Below are 15,517 nucleotides of genomic sequence, written 5' to 3'. Positions count from 1 at the left end.
TATATATAATAATTAATATATATATAATTAATTAATCAAATATACATATAATCCCTTAAGTAATTTGAACAATTCAAATTCTTCCAAAAACTTGATCCTCGTATTACCCGTTATGAGCTAGCAAGGGGACCTAATGGACCTATACATCCGAAGCTCCAACGATGCAAGATTAATCGGTCAAACTCATTGATCGAGTTAATCTAGATTCGTTAACTACGGGTCATTCCACTAAACACCCGCCGTTGCACTCTTCTCACTGTAGAATGTTTTCGTGTCCATGGATATATGACCATTAATGACGAGTCAATCCTTCACGAGTGTTCGTAACTCAAGTTGGGTCAAATTACCGTTTTACCCCTGAGTTACATCTTACTCCTTAAACACCACTGCTCCTCTAATGAACAACCTGGTTATGGTCCAACCAATAACCGGAAGTCCCTCTCGGCCAATGAGAGGGTGGGGCCCCTTGTTCAAGTCCCGGAGTCAGCATTTAAGGGAACACTCATCTACTCCCCTAAAGTCGGGGAGGAGTGAATTCCATCTTGTGAAGTTATGTTCCCAGCTCCCCACTCAGTCTCGTCCCCAAAATGGTAGGAATGTTGAGTCGGTGACTCGGGTCACTCTCACCCATACAGATCAAAGGACGAGTCCTCACGGACAGGAGTCCATAACTCACTCAGGATTGAGAATGAGTTGCTTGGTCATCCTAAGAAATAGCAACCTATTAGTTAACGGTATTACATCTAAAGATTGCCTATTTCGTGGTCCGGTCTTATACAAACTCATTGTATAGGATACCCCCACTTGCATGTCTCCACACGAACGACCTGGATCGAGTTGTCTGTAACCTTTACAGAGTGGGCCGTATCCATAGTGTTGCCAGGATAAGGTACCCAGCCTTATCCATATACTATAGACTCTTTAGGTTATTCACGGGACATTATCCATTCATATATCAGGGGTATATCAAATATATACCCCGTATATCAACTATATACCCAGTATATATACTGTCCCGATTACATCAAAAATAACCTTGGATGTTTAGTTTATTGGATTTTGGACAATGCAAAGCTATGATTCAACATCAAATTTATTGAATAAAACTTTATTAAATAGACATTTGTTTTTACAAAATACAAACTACGAGTTTAGGGCAACACACCCAACACTATGATCACTCATGGAAAACTAGCTAAAAATCCGAACTTAGGCCTTCCACTTCTCCCGCCAGTTAAATCGTTAAAATCTTCCAAAAAACATCTATCCCTCATAACCACCTCTGAAATAGCTGAACCCAAAAGCTACAAAACAGCCTTTAAAATACCACATTGGCATCTTGCTACGAAAGAAGAAATGATTGCACTTGAAGCAAACCACACATGCGATCTAGTACCTAAGCCTCCAAACACAAATATCATAAGATCAAAATGGATTTTCAAAACCAAACTAAAAGAAGATGGAACAGTGAATCGATACAAGGCAAGATTAGTTGTCCAAGGATACTCTCAAGTTGAAGGCATTGACTATGAAGAGACATTTAGTCTAGTGGTCAAACCCACCACGATTAGAATTGTATTGGCTATTGCAACGATTTTAGGATGACCTCTATGACAGCTAGATGTTAAGAATGTCTTCCTTCATGGACACCTCAAGGAAACAATTTACATGGCTCAACCTCCTGGATTCCACAACACTCAAATACCACATCATGTTTGCAAGTTGAATCGTTTCATATATGGCCTCAAACAAGCTCCTAGAGCTTGGTTTGATAGGCTATCCACATGCCTCCTAAACTTTGGATTTCACTACTATCATTTTGACCCATCTCTATTTATTTTTAAGGAAACTCTTCTCTTTACTCATGCTAATATATGTTGATGATATTATTTTGACAGGAGCAAATGCAATCATAATACAACATCTAATTACAAAATTGGATTGGAATTTGCACCTAAAGACCTTGGAGCTCTACACTATTTCCTTGGCATTGAAGTCCGCTCCACTCCACTCCACAAGGAACAATGCTTACTCAAAGCAAGGACACCAAAGATGTTCTCCTCAAAGCAAATATGTTGGATGCATCACACTTCAACACCCCTATGACACTTTCATCCACATCGAGTCCAAATGATGGTGATTTCGTAGATGCAACCACATACCGTAGCATTGTAGAGTCGCTCCAGTACCTTACATTCACTCGCCCTGACATTGTTTATGCAGTCAACAAAGTGTGTCAACGGATACAAACTCCAACAATCAATAATTTCAGGGATGTTAAAAGAATTTTGTGTTACCTTAAAGGCACCCTCTCACATGATATCACATTTCACAAGAATAACAACCTTAACCTTTATGCCTTTTGTGATGTAGATTGGGGCGGTTGTCCTTCAACTAGACGAAGTACTACAGGATATTGCATATTCCTTGGAGCAAATTGCGTCTATTGGAGCTCTAAGAAACAACCAACTATAGCTGGATCAAGTACTAAAGCAGAATATCGTGCAATGGCTAACACCACAGCGGAACTCACATGGCTTACATTTCTCTTCAGAGATATTGGCATACCTCTACATCAGCCACCTCAGCTATTTTGTGACAACCTAAGTGTCCTACACATGACAGTTAATCCAGTGTTTCATGCTAGAACAAAGCATGTCGAACTAGACTATCATTTTGTAAGAGAAAAGGTTGCCTCTGGAACTTTGGTAACACGGTTCGTTCTCTCTCACAGACAACTTGTTGATATCTTCACTAAACCCCTTGCAAAAGAACCCTTTCGAAATTTGAGAGGCAAACTAAGAGTCCAACAAGTTTCAAACTTCTTTGAGGAAGGATGAAGAGACCTCAAGTTAAAAGAATGATTTATCAAATAAGTAAGCAATGCAAAATAAGCAACAGTACAATTTAAACTTATTAGTAGTAGAAATCTTGTCCATTTCCAGCTAATTCAAGATACAGCTCATCCCCAACTCAAGGACAAATTGCTGTCAACATTAATGAGGATTATTTCCTTTAATTCCTCATTATTCTTTAATTCTTTCCTTGTGTATTTGAATATGTATATTGTTTCAATCTTTTCCTTTTTTAGAGTTTTACGTTAGTAATGTTGGAAAAGTACAGAAATGAGAATTATTCTTTGGGTGACAAATTCAAAATTTCTTTAATTCACATATATGTTAAACCAAGATGTTAAGCGTTTGATCCACAAAAGATTTGTTGAGTTAATTTATTTGTTGATTGTTCGGTATGTAATTTTGTTTCTAAGTGTCATTTTTTTTCAAAGTTTTCAATTTTATCCTTTATATGCTTAGTTTTTTATTCATGTACGTCCTCACCATCCTAATAAATATTTAGGACCGTTAATTAATATTGTTTAGTTTTCCTTTTTTTTGCTATTGTAAATATCGTATTTTGTTCGACCTATTATTCTTATTTTTTTCATTTTTCTTTTACATCTCTTGTTTTCCTTTTGATACGTATTGTATTAAGAGTGTAACAATAATACAAGAATAAAAAGGATAATCGGAAATTTGAAATAATAAATTTAAAATTAAAAAAGAAAAAATCTCGCTTAAATCTCTCTCACTCCCCTTTTTTTTCTCTCATTTCTCTCCCCACTCTTTCTCATTCGGGGGAACTTCTCTTGTGAATGGCGAATTGTTATTCTCTCTTCAACTCTCAGTATTGTTCCAAATTCTTTCTCGGGTCTCTTTTGCTTTCTTTCAAATTCCAATCAACATATCCCCAGCAAATTGATGGTGGACCAAGATGATTAATTAATTAATTTTTTCATTTTGTTTCTTTATCTCTTGCTCTCTCTCTCCATTAATCTCACTAATATTTTGAAATGGAAGTATTTTTTATGAATACAGGGAGCCGCCAATAAAACATAGAGAGGACTAGTCCTCAGACTCACGATTTTTTATTTACTCTTTTAAACTTTAAATTTTCTTTAAAAGAAAATATTATTTTGCCAAAATTACAATCTTCTAGTTGTTGTCCTCATTTCATCTTTAATTTACTAATCTAGTTGAATTTCATAATCTAAAGATTTTAAATTTTCCATATTTTCATTTCCCTTTCAAATTACTAAAATATTTTTATTTAATATTGAATATTAGAAGATTAATTTTCAGTTTTATTATATAGGAGAATAAATTTTTATGTAATTTTGTTGTAAAAAAATATTTCTTGCAAGTTTAAAAACTTTCTTATTATTTTATTTAGTTATTACATTTTATAATATTCTATATTTATTTTTGCTTGTTTAATTATTCAACTTCATAAATTAGATACGTTTACTATGATATATTTGAATGTAAATGTTGGTTTGATTTAATTTTTAATTACATCATCACCTGGAAGATCTAATTTAATTTTCAATCAATTATTAAAAAGTTCAATAAATAATTTTAAATACGGTGATTTTAAATTCGATAAATTATTAAAAAAATTTCATCTTATTTGGAAAGAGAGTTATTTGAAAGAATATAATTAAAAAAATTTTGCTTGGATATTCTCCGAATGTTTTTTTTCTTTTTTTTTAGTCCACTCCGAAAAAATAAATTAAAATAACAATTTATTGATTTAACTTGTCACTCAAAATTTATTGATTAAAAATAAAATATAACAACGTAAGTAAGTAATTTATTTACAAATTCTATAAAATCTTATGGAATTCAATCATTTTTGCCAAAAATTTTTTTTTCCTTTTACATGAAAATGACTTAGAATCTTTTTTTATTTTATGTGATAATTATAAACCATGAAATGCATTTAAATCTTCATGCTTTATAATCAGTCGAAATCTAAATATACCAAGTCATAAGAGTGAAGAAGCACGAGTAGGCTTTGGTTTGTTTGGTCACAATGAAATCCGACATAATAACGCTGAAATTCTTGACACATGCGGTGCGCGTTGCCTTAAAATGACAAACAACCTCTTGGTTTGAGATATATGTCAATTACCGTCAATATCTACAGTAAACCAAAGCGAGCATAGCTTAGTGATAATTAACATATATGTTAAACCAAGAGGTTAAACATTCGATCCACAAGAGATTTGTTGAGTTTGTTTGGGGAAGAAATATCCTTTTGCCACGTGGAAGACGGAGATTCGCCATACACAGAAGAATTAGAGGGGTAAGCTTACAGAGCTCCATCTCGGATCCTTCTGAGATGAGACATTCACCACTTCCTATTAAAGAATTCACTCGACATTTCCACGAATGTGTCAGAGGTCGACCTCGTCGAACCCAACACATTCGACCTCAAATCCGACCAAGGTAACCGCCTGTCGTAACCCCTGTCGGAATATAAACCTATAAATAGAGGGCATCATTTCACCACCAGGTATGAAATTTCTCCTCAAACTTAATATTGAGTACGAGTTGCTTACTAACTTTAGTGTCGGAGATTTTGCCCTCTTGTGCAGGTCTTCCCTTCGCGTTTCAGGTCAGACCAAGGACCGAGTTCGAGCCAGATAATCATTGTGCAAACCTTTACATAAACAAAGTTAATTTATTTGTCGATAGTCGAGTATGTAATTTTGTTTCTAAGTGTCATTTATTTTTCAAAGTTATCCATTTTATCCTTTAAATGCCACATTTTTTATTCATATACGTCCCCATTATCCTAATAAATATTTTGGGATGTTAATTAATAATGTTTAGGTTTCCTTCTTTTTTCTATTGTAAATATCGTATTTTGTTTTCATTTTTCTTTTACATCTCTCGTTTTCCTTTTGATACATATTATATTAAGAGTGAAAAAATAACACAAGAATAAATTTTGAAATAATAAATTTAAAATTAAAAAAAACTCGCTTAAATCTCTCTCGCTCCCCTTTTTTTCTCTCATTTCTCTCCCCACTGTTTCTCATTTTGGAGAACTTCTCTTGTGAATGGTCATTTGTTATTCACTCTTCGACTCTTAGTATTCCTCCAAATTCTTTCTTGGATCACTTTTGGTTTCTTCCGAATTCCCATCAACATATCCCCAGCAAATTTATGGTGGACCAAGATAATAAATCAATTTTTTTTTTCATTTTTTTTCTCTCTCTTACTCTATTTCTCCATTAATCTCACTAATAGTTTGGGAGTACTCTTCTATGAATACAGAGGACGACACAATAAAACATATAGCAAAAGTCCTCCGACTCACCGATTTTTTTTTTACTCTTTTAAATTTTTCTTTTAAAGAAAATATTATTTTGCCAAAATTATAATCTTCTAGTTGTTGTCCTCATTTCATATTTAATCTACCAATCTAGTTGAATTTCATCATCTAAAGATTTTAAATTTTCCATATTTTCTTTCCCCTTTCAAATTACTAAAATACTTGTTATGATTTAATATTGAATATGAAAGATAGAATTTTCCACTTTTATTATATAGGAGAATAAATTTTTATGTGATTTTGTTGTAAAAAAAACATTTCTTGCCAGTTCAAAAATTTTCTTATTATTTTATTTAGTTATTACATTTTATAATAATACTCTATATTTATTTTGCTTAATATAATTATTCAACTTCATAAATTAGATATGTTTAATATGATATATTTGAATGTAAATGTTGGTTTGATTTAATTTTTAATTACTACATCACGTAGAAGATCTAATTTAATTTTCAATCAATTATTAAAAAGTTCAATAAATAATTTTAAAAATGGTGATTTTAAATTCGATAAATTATTTAAAATTTTTCATCTGGTTTGAAAAGAAAGTTATTTGAAATGAATATAATTAAAAAAATTAGCTGGGATGTTCTCCGAAAAATTAAATTAAAAGAAACAATTTATCGATTTAACTTATCACTCAAAATTTATTAATTAAAAAGAAAATATAACCATCTAAATAAGTACTTTATTTAGAAATTCTATGAAATCTTATGGAATTCAATCATTTTTGCCAAAATTATTTTTTTCCTTCTTACATGAAAACCACTTAGAATCTTTTTTATTTTATGTTATAATTAAAAACCATAAATTGAATTTAAATTTTCAAGCTTTATAATCACTGAAATCTAAATATACCAAATCCATAAAAGTGAAGAAGCGGGAATAGACTTTTTTTTGTTTAGTCACGATGAAAGCCGACATAATAACGCTGAAATTCTTGACACCTGCAACGCGCATTGTCTTAAAATGACTCATATAACCTTTTGGTTTGAGTTATATGTCAATTATCGTCAATAGATACGATAAACCAAAGCGAGCAGCGGTAATTGACATATATGTGAAACCAAGAGTTTAAGATTCGATCCACAAGAGATTTGTTGAGTTAATTTATTTGTTGATAGTCGAGTATGTAATTTTGTTTCTAAGTGTCATTATTATTCTTACTTTTTTCATTTTACTTTTACATCTCTCGTTTTCCTTTTGATACCTATTATATTAAGAGTGTAAAAATAACACAATAATACAAAAAGATGATCGAAAATTTGAAATAGTAAATTTAAAAAAAAAAAAAAAGACTCGCTTAAATCTCTCTCACTCCCCTTTTTCTCTCATTTTTCTCCCCACTGTTTCTTATTTTGGAGAACTTCTCTTGTGAATGGTCATTTGTTACTCTCCCTTCAACTCTCAGTATTCCTCCAAATTCTTTCTCGGGTCTCTTTGGCTTTATTTGGAATTCCCATCAACATATCCCAGCAAATTATGGTGGAATAAGATAATTAATCAATTTTTTTTCCATTTTGTTTCTTTCCTTCTTCCTCTCTTTCTCCATTAGTCTCACTAATCTTTTGAAGTGCGAGTACTCTTCTTTTGAATACAGGGGAGCACACAATAAAACATAGAGAAAAAGTCCTCTCGATTTTTTGCTACTCTTTTAAATTTTCTTTTAAAGAAAATATTATTTTGCCAAAATTACAATGTTTTGGTTGTTGTTCTTATTTCATCTTTAATCTACCAACCTAGTTGAATTTCATCGTCTAAAGATTTTAAAATTTCCATATTTTCATTCTCGATTGAAATTACTAAAATACTTATTATGATTTAATATTGAATATGAAAGATTAATTTTCCACTTTTATTATATAGGAGAATAAATTTTTATGTGATTTTGTTGTAAAAAAATATTTCTTGTAAGTTCAATAATTTTCTTATTATTTTATTTAGTTATTACATTTTATAATATTCTATATTTATTTTGCTTGTTTAATTATTCAACCTCATCAATTAGATAGGTTTAGTATGATATATTTGAATGTAAATGTTAGTTTGATTTAATTTTTAATTACTACATCACGTAGAGATCTAATTTAATTTTCAATCAATTATTAAAAAGTTCAATAAATAATTTTAAATACTATGATTTTAAATTCCATAAATTATTTAAAATTTTTCATCTTGTTTAGAAAGGGAGTTATTTGAAATGAATATAATTAAAATAATTTTGGTGTGAGGTTTTTGGAAAATGATTTTTTTCTTTTTTTTAGTACACTCCGAAAAAATAAATTAAAATAAACAATTTATGATTTAAGTTGTCACTCAAAATTTATTAATTAAAAATAAAATATTTATTAATTAAAAATAAAATATAACAGTCTAATTAAGTAATTTATTTAGGAGTTCTATGAAATCTTATGGAATTCAATTATTTTTGTCAAAATTATTACTTTTTTCTTTTTACATGAAAACGACTTAGAATCTTTTTTTATTTTATGTGATAATTATAAACCATGAAATGTATTTAAATCTTAAAAGTTTTATAATCACTCGAAATCTTAATATACTAAATCCATAAAAGTGAAGAGGTGGAAATAGGCTTTGGTTTGTTTAGTCACAATGAAAGCCAGTATAACAACTTTGAATTTCATGATACATGCGGCGCGCGTTGCCTTAAAATGACTCACAACCTCTTAGTTTGAGATATATGTCAATTTACCATCAATATCCCCAAGGGGTTGCGGGTTTTTTTCTACCAATTGGTGCCCTCCCTTCACCACCCCTATGGGGATGGTCTACAGAGTTCATAACTACTCCTCTTACTACAGGACGCTTACCTAGCCAACATTTAGATACGACTCTACCCAAACTTCTCTTACTACAGGACGCTTACCTAGCCAACATTTAGATCCGGCTCTACCCAAACTTTTCTGGTTTACCCCAGCATTCCCCACTTGTCCGACTATTGCTGAGCAATTTTTGGATATCAAACGGACCTCCCCAGAAGGTAATTTTAATGTGGCCGATTTCCCCTCTTTTGCAATCAGTTTCGCTACAGCACCTGCTGCTCTAGCTAATTGTCCCCCCTTCCCAAGTGTGATTTCTATGTTATGTATGACCGTGCCTAAGGGCATATCGGTTGAAGTAGATTCTTCTTTTTATCAATCAAAACTCCTTCCCAAACTGTACAAGCTTCTTCCAAAGCATATAACTTAGCAGTAATTGACATATATGTTAAACCAAAGGTTGAGCGTTCGATCCATAAGAGATTTGTTGAATTAATTTATTTTGTTTATAGTCAAGTATGTAATTTCGTTTCTAAGTGTCATTTATTTGTCAATGTTTTCAATTTTATCCTTTATATGCCTAGTTTTTTATTCATGTACATCTCCACCATCCTAATAAATATTTAGGGCAGTTAATTAATAATGTTTAGTTTTCTTTTTTTTTTTTTTTGCTATTGTAAATATCGTATTTTGATCAACCTATTATTCTTATTTTTTTCATTTTTCTTTTACATATCTCGTTCTCCTTTTGATACGTATAATATTAAGAGTGTAAAAATAAGACAAGAATACAAAACAATAATCGAAAATTTGAAATAATAAATTTAAAATAAAAAACAAATAAATCTCGCTTAAATCTCTCTCACTCCCCTTTTTTTTCTCTCATTTCTCTCCCCACCCTTTCTCATTTTGGGGAACTATTCACAATTGGGAACTTCTCTTGTGAATGACGGTTTGTTAATCTCTCTTCGACTCTCAGTGTTCTTACTGGAAAATCGGTAATCACGATAAACTCTCGAGAGCATCTAGGATCAAAACCTGCAAAAACAAATTAGCACTTCGACGGGTTAGTTAGTCTCTTGTGGCAAATGATGATAATAATAAAGTAATGATTCACCTATCCCCCCCCCCCCCCCCCCCCCCCTTTACTTGGTTTCTGAGGTACTTATAAGAAGGCGAGAAAAAGTAACCGTTGTGAGAGGTGGTGGACCCCGTTTGAACGAAGCGGTTCCCACTCCGTGGAAATAGGAAGGTCACGTATTGTGAGGAAGAGCAGTTGGAGCGTCTCATCGTGGGTAGCGAGATAATCGTTCTACTGACTTCCGTAAAATGTTCACGCTTGTGATAAATAGATCAAATAACAATGACATGTCCTTTGGAGACCAACGGGTTAAACACTCAGTATTCCTCCAAATTTTTTCTCGAGTCTCTTTTGCTTTCTTTCTAATTCCCATCAACATATCCCCAGCAATTTTTTTTTTCTTTCTCTCTTACTCCCTGGTTCTCCATTAATCTCACTAATCTTTTGAAATGGGAGTACTCTTCTGTGAATACAGGGGAGCACACAATGAAACATAGAGAAAAAGTCCTCAGACTCACCGATTTATTTTGCCAAAATTACTATCTTCTAGTTGCTCTCCTCATATTCCAACCATCCTTTGCAGTCATGAAGTCACCATCCCTAAAATACCTTCCCTTTATAACTTGGGCAAAGAGAGAAGAAGTATCATTAAGGATTCACTAACCTTGCTTCGCCGAAAGAGCTTGGTTGAATAGCTATAAGTCGTGGAAACTCATCCTGCCAAGACACTTCGCTTACACATTGCTTTCCACCCTATCCAATGAATTCTCCTGTCTTCCTCTCCTTTGCCCCTCCAAAACCGAGTCGCAAGCTGGTTGAGATCATGAATAAGTTTCTTTGGCAACCTGAAACAACACATCAAGTAGCAAGGGATAGGCTTGAATAATCGCTTTGGTTGAATAGCTCTAAGTCGCAGAAACCCATCCCGTCAAGACACTTCGGCTTACACATTGCTTTCCACCCTACCCAATGAATTTTCCTGTCTTCCTCTCCTTCGCTACACCAAAACCGAGCTGCAAGCTAGTTGAGATCATGAATAAGTTTCTTTGGCAACCTGAAACAACACATCAAGTAGCAAGGGATAGGCTTGAATAATCGCTTTGGTTGAATAGCTTTAAGTCGCGGAAACCCATCCCGCCAAGACACTTCGGCTTACACATTGCTTTCCACCCTACCCAATGAATTTTCCTGTCTTCCTCTCCTTCGCTACACCAAAACCGAGCCGCAAGCTAGTTGAGATCATGAATAAGTTTCTTTGGCAACTTGAAACAAGACATCGAGTAGCAAGGGATAGGTTGAATAACCGCTTTTATAAGAACCTCCTTCCCACCAACAGAAAACAACTTGCCTTTCTAGCCCTAAAGATTCTTCCACACCCGATATTTAATGTAACTGAAATTGGCATTCCGACAATGAGGCATAAAAGATGGCAGCCCAAGATAGTGGTGGTGAAAATCAACAAGATTCACCTCTAACAAAGAACTAGGCTGGGATCTAATCTCATTACTAGCATTAGGGCTAGTTGCAAGCACAGACTTGTCATAGTTAATCATCTGTCCCGAGGCTCTCTCGTATTTCCTCAAACTATCTTTAATAACCCTTCCTTCCCTTGTCGTGGCTTTAAAGAAGAAAAGGCTATCATCTTCAAAAAACAGATGAGTTAAAGGGGGACTTCGACGAGCAATAGATAGTCCTGAAACGAGCTTCACTTTCGCAACATGCTCAAGGAGCCCCAAGAGACCTTCTGCGCAAAAAAGGAACAAATAAGGGGAAAGCATGTCACCTTGACCAAGACCCCTTTGGGGAATTAGATGGCCAACCTTCTCCCCATTAAGCTTGAAAGAGAACGAAACAACGCTAACACATCTCATAACTAAGTTGACCCACTCATTGGCAAACCCATTTGGGACATAACTTCTTTGAAGAAACTCCACTCCACCCGATCATAAGCCTCACTCATATGGAGTTTCAGGCCTGCCTAAGCTGTTTTACCCGACCGCTTAGACCGAAGCCAGTGAATGCACTCATATCCAAGGATTGCATTGTCTGTAATAAACCTTATTGGAATGAAAGCACTCTGGTTAGGAGAAATGATGAAATAATGCAAGATTTCCTTCAACCTATTGACAAGGACTTTCGGGATAATTTTATAGCAGACATTACACAAAGATATCGACCTGAAGTCAATCACCCTTTTCGGCTCGTTTAATTTGAGAATAAGAACAATCATAGTTTCATTGATACAAGCCAAGTCCATCTTGTTGTTAAGGATATTAAGACAACACGTAGTTACCTCCTTCCCCACAATATGCAAGAAATTTTTATAGAACGCTCTCGATATGCCATCCGACCCCGGTGCCTTGTTTGGATGAATCTGACTAATAACCACTTTAATCTCATTTTCACTTAATCTTGCAAGAAGCTTGCAATTCATCCAAGTTGTAACTCTTTTCTCAACATGTCGAGTAACATGCTGGATGTCAATAGCTGAAGGGCAAGATGAAGTGAATAATTCTTAGAAGTAATTTGAAATCATCCCTGCTACACGATTCTGATCTGTCTCCCAATTTCCTTCCTGATCCAGAATGCTTTTCATCTCATTTATCCGCTTCCTATGCAAGGTCTTATTATGGAACCATTTTGTATTGCGATCGCCCCACTTCAGTCAATGTTCACGGGACCTCTGTTTCCAATAAATTTCTTCTTCGAATAACAAATTTTCAAGCTCAGCTTCTGAACAATTAACCTCATTCCTATCAGCCCTATGAGGAAGATCTAAAATAGCCTGCTCTACTTTCGGTTCAGCTCCTTTAATCTGGCGTTTATAGTTTCCTGTTCTCTTCAAGCCCCACTTGGACAGCAAACGAAGGCAAGAATTTAACTTGGCTTTGAGAGCGTTAGGGTTACCATAAAAAAGGCCCCTATTCCAGCCATCCCAACAACTTCTTCACAGCCCAAATCTTCTAACGAAACTTCTTCAAAGCAGAGGATTCAACTAGTTCCGTGATCTGCCCGACAAGCTCACGAGCCACTGTCAACTTTACAGGTCTATGGTCAAAAGTCCGAAAACCCAAATTATCCACCTTGCTGTTGGGAAAAAGAAAGAGCGAAGCTGAGTTACAAAAAACTCGATCCAACTGTTCAAACATTGTTCGACCATTAGGCCATTTGTTGTACCAAGTGAAAGAATTCCCATTAAACCCCATATCGATAAGACAACAATCATTCACCGCCCTTCTGAAATCATTGATCAGCCTATCATCTTTCTGTCGACCACCTGCCTTCTCCCCTTGCTTTAGGATGCTATTAAATCATCCCCCCCCCCCCCCCGACCTATTTGCCCGGGAGTAGACTCATGGGCCCGAATCCGTCTCATTAGATTCCAAGATCGATTACAATTCACCTCCTCAGTTTAGCCATAGAATCCTGTCAGCCTCCATTGGTATCCTTCGAAATTCACCCAACCGTCAATATGATTATTAGAGTAAGAATTACGAGTGAAGTGCGCCTGCTCATGCCATAACAAAGCTAAGCCTCCACTTCTCCCTTGACAATCCACCGAAAAGCAATTCCTGAACTCAAGTTGAACTTTCAAATCTTGCCATTTGTCACTCATCGTTTAGTTTCAAACAAAAATAACATGTGGGGCTGCTGCCTTTGCACTAAGTTGTGCAAACTCTAGAATATACGGGGGACCCCACCCCTCGAACATTCCAAAAGAAGGCAATCATTGCGATCGGCGGGGCTGTGACCCAGCCTCCACTGAAATATTATGTCCATGGATACTCCTAGAATTACAATCATGTTCTTCCCCACCCTCAAAGTTGTTACGTTTCAACTTTTCTCGCCTTGCCCTCAGCTTCCTTTCATTTACCCAGACTTTGGGCAGCTGGTGCATGAGCCGGACCATGTGAGAAGACCCTCTTATCTTTCATTTTCCAAGCTTGTTTGGCTCCCTTCTCAGAAGAATGTGTAGACCCATCAAGGCGCATAAGCTCAACTTTGAATATCAGTGGTAGTCAAAGGTCATTTTCCTTTTAGATCTTCTCCAGATTTGATAGCTAATTCTAAATCCATCTGATTAGTATTTTCAAAGAATTCCATATTCTCTGTAACTCCCAGATCCTTTTTCTCCACACCCAGGATCTCCGTCTCCCGCCGATGCTCCTCTTCCTTGCGAACCAAGTCCTCCTCTGATCGTTGTTGATCATACAGTGGCTCATCAGAAGGCTTCCAATTTTCATTATTTCGCTGTCAATCACCTCGACCCCCTCGATTTCGCCCAGACTGAACACTCTTATTCGAACGGCCACCCCCAGAACTGTTCCCCTCCTCGCGAGGCTGGGCCTTTTTAAGGATCGAAGCCCGCAGCCAATCTCCATACTAATCGTGTTTTCCATTCCCCGGATCCACTGCTCATTTCTCATATTCGCGGATAGAATGCCCCACACAACCGCATCCGTAACAGAAATCGGGCAAACGTTCATACCTGAGAGGACACCAAATATCCTTCCCATCACTAGTTTTAACTTTGAGCCCTCTACGAAGAGGTTTCAAGACATTGATTTTTACTCTCACCCATAAAAAAGGCCTTACCCAATCATATGAACTCATGCCATCGACCTCCTCGACTTCGCCTAATCTAGCTCCTAGAAACTTTGCCATGTCTTTGGTCATACACTCAAAAGTTATGTAGTGAATTTGAACCCAAAAGGCACATAAACTAATGTCAATGTCCAGAGGTTTGTTTGCCGCCGTTGTTGGCACTAGAATAAGGAGAGACTTATCAAAAGTCCATGGACCTAAAGAAAAGACCCTTATCTTCTCCGCCATAGTCTTGAAAGCTATAACATAGATGTTCAATCCAGCAGTCTCAATTCGAGTAGAATTGTGGATTTTCCAAACCTGTTTCATTACCGATGCAAAGGCTTCCACAGTTATCCTCTTACTTGGGTGAAGCTTTCCAACCGCACAGAGTTGGATGTTGTCAACCGTCAATATTGGTTTCTGATTGTCAATGACAATAGTATCCTCTTCTTCCTTGATAAGGGTGAAATTCTCCCATAGTTTTGTGATGTCATCCATCGCACCCAAAACTAAAGCCCCGTTCACCAACACTGGAATTTGAGAGAAAACTCTCATAATGAGAGACCCAAAGTTTTACCAAAATTATTTAAATATTTGGGGTCGAATCCATTCCGGTCAAGCTGAAAAAGCCCACTATTATTAGTAAGCTACTCTAATACGCCCTTATTAGAGTATTATCTTAAGTAATAATGTTTTACTTTTCCTTTTTTTTATTGTAAATATCGTATTTTGTTTGACCTACTATTCTTATTTTTTCCATTTTTCTTTTGTATATCTCATTTGGTATTCTCATTTGGTATTATATTAAGAGGGTAAAAATAACACAATAATAAAAACTAAATCTTGATTAATATTTGAAATTTTGTTTTTTTAAAAAAGTGATAATGGG

The 15,517-nt window shown here is 35.1% G+C and overlaps 1 long non-coding RNA gene across 1 annotated transcript; it reads right to left on the bottom strand.

Annotated features, from left to right (window-relative positions):
• Positions 1-9,807: 9,807 nt before the first annotated feature.
• LOC148210008 (uncharacterized) lies at positions 9,808-15,256 on the bottom strand. Its single transcript, XR_015792158.1, has 2 exons — positions 10,151-15,256; positions 9,808-9,998 (listed from the first exon to the last, which is right to left on the bottom strand). It is a non-coding gene; the product is annotated as an uncharacterized LOC148210008 (long non-coding RNA).
• Between the last annotated feature and the right edge of the window lie 261 nt (positions 15,257-15,517).

The sequence above is a fragment of the Momordica charantia genome, assembly GCF_013281855.1.
Source record: "Momordica charantia cultivar OHB3-1 chromosome 7 unlocalized genomic scaffold, Mcharantia_2.0 BLBB01000007.1, whole genome shotgun sequence".
NCBI lineage: Eukaryota > Viridiplantae > Streptophyta > Magnoliopsida > Cucurbitales > Cucurbitaceae > Momordica > Momordica charantia.
This window is presented reverse-complemented; position numbering and strand designations above follow the sequence as displayed.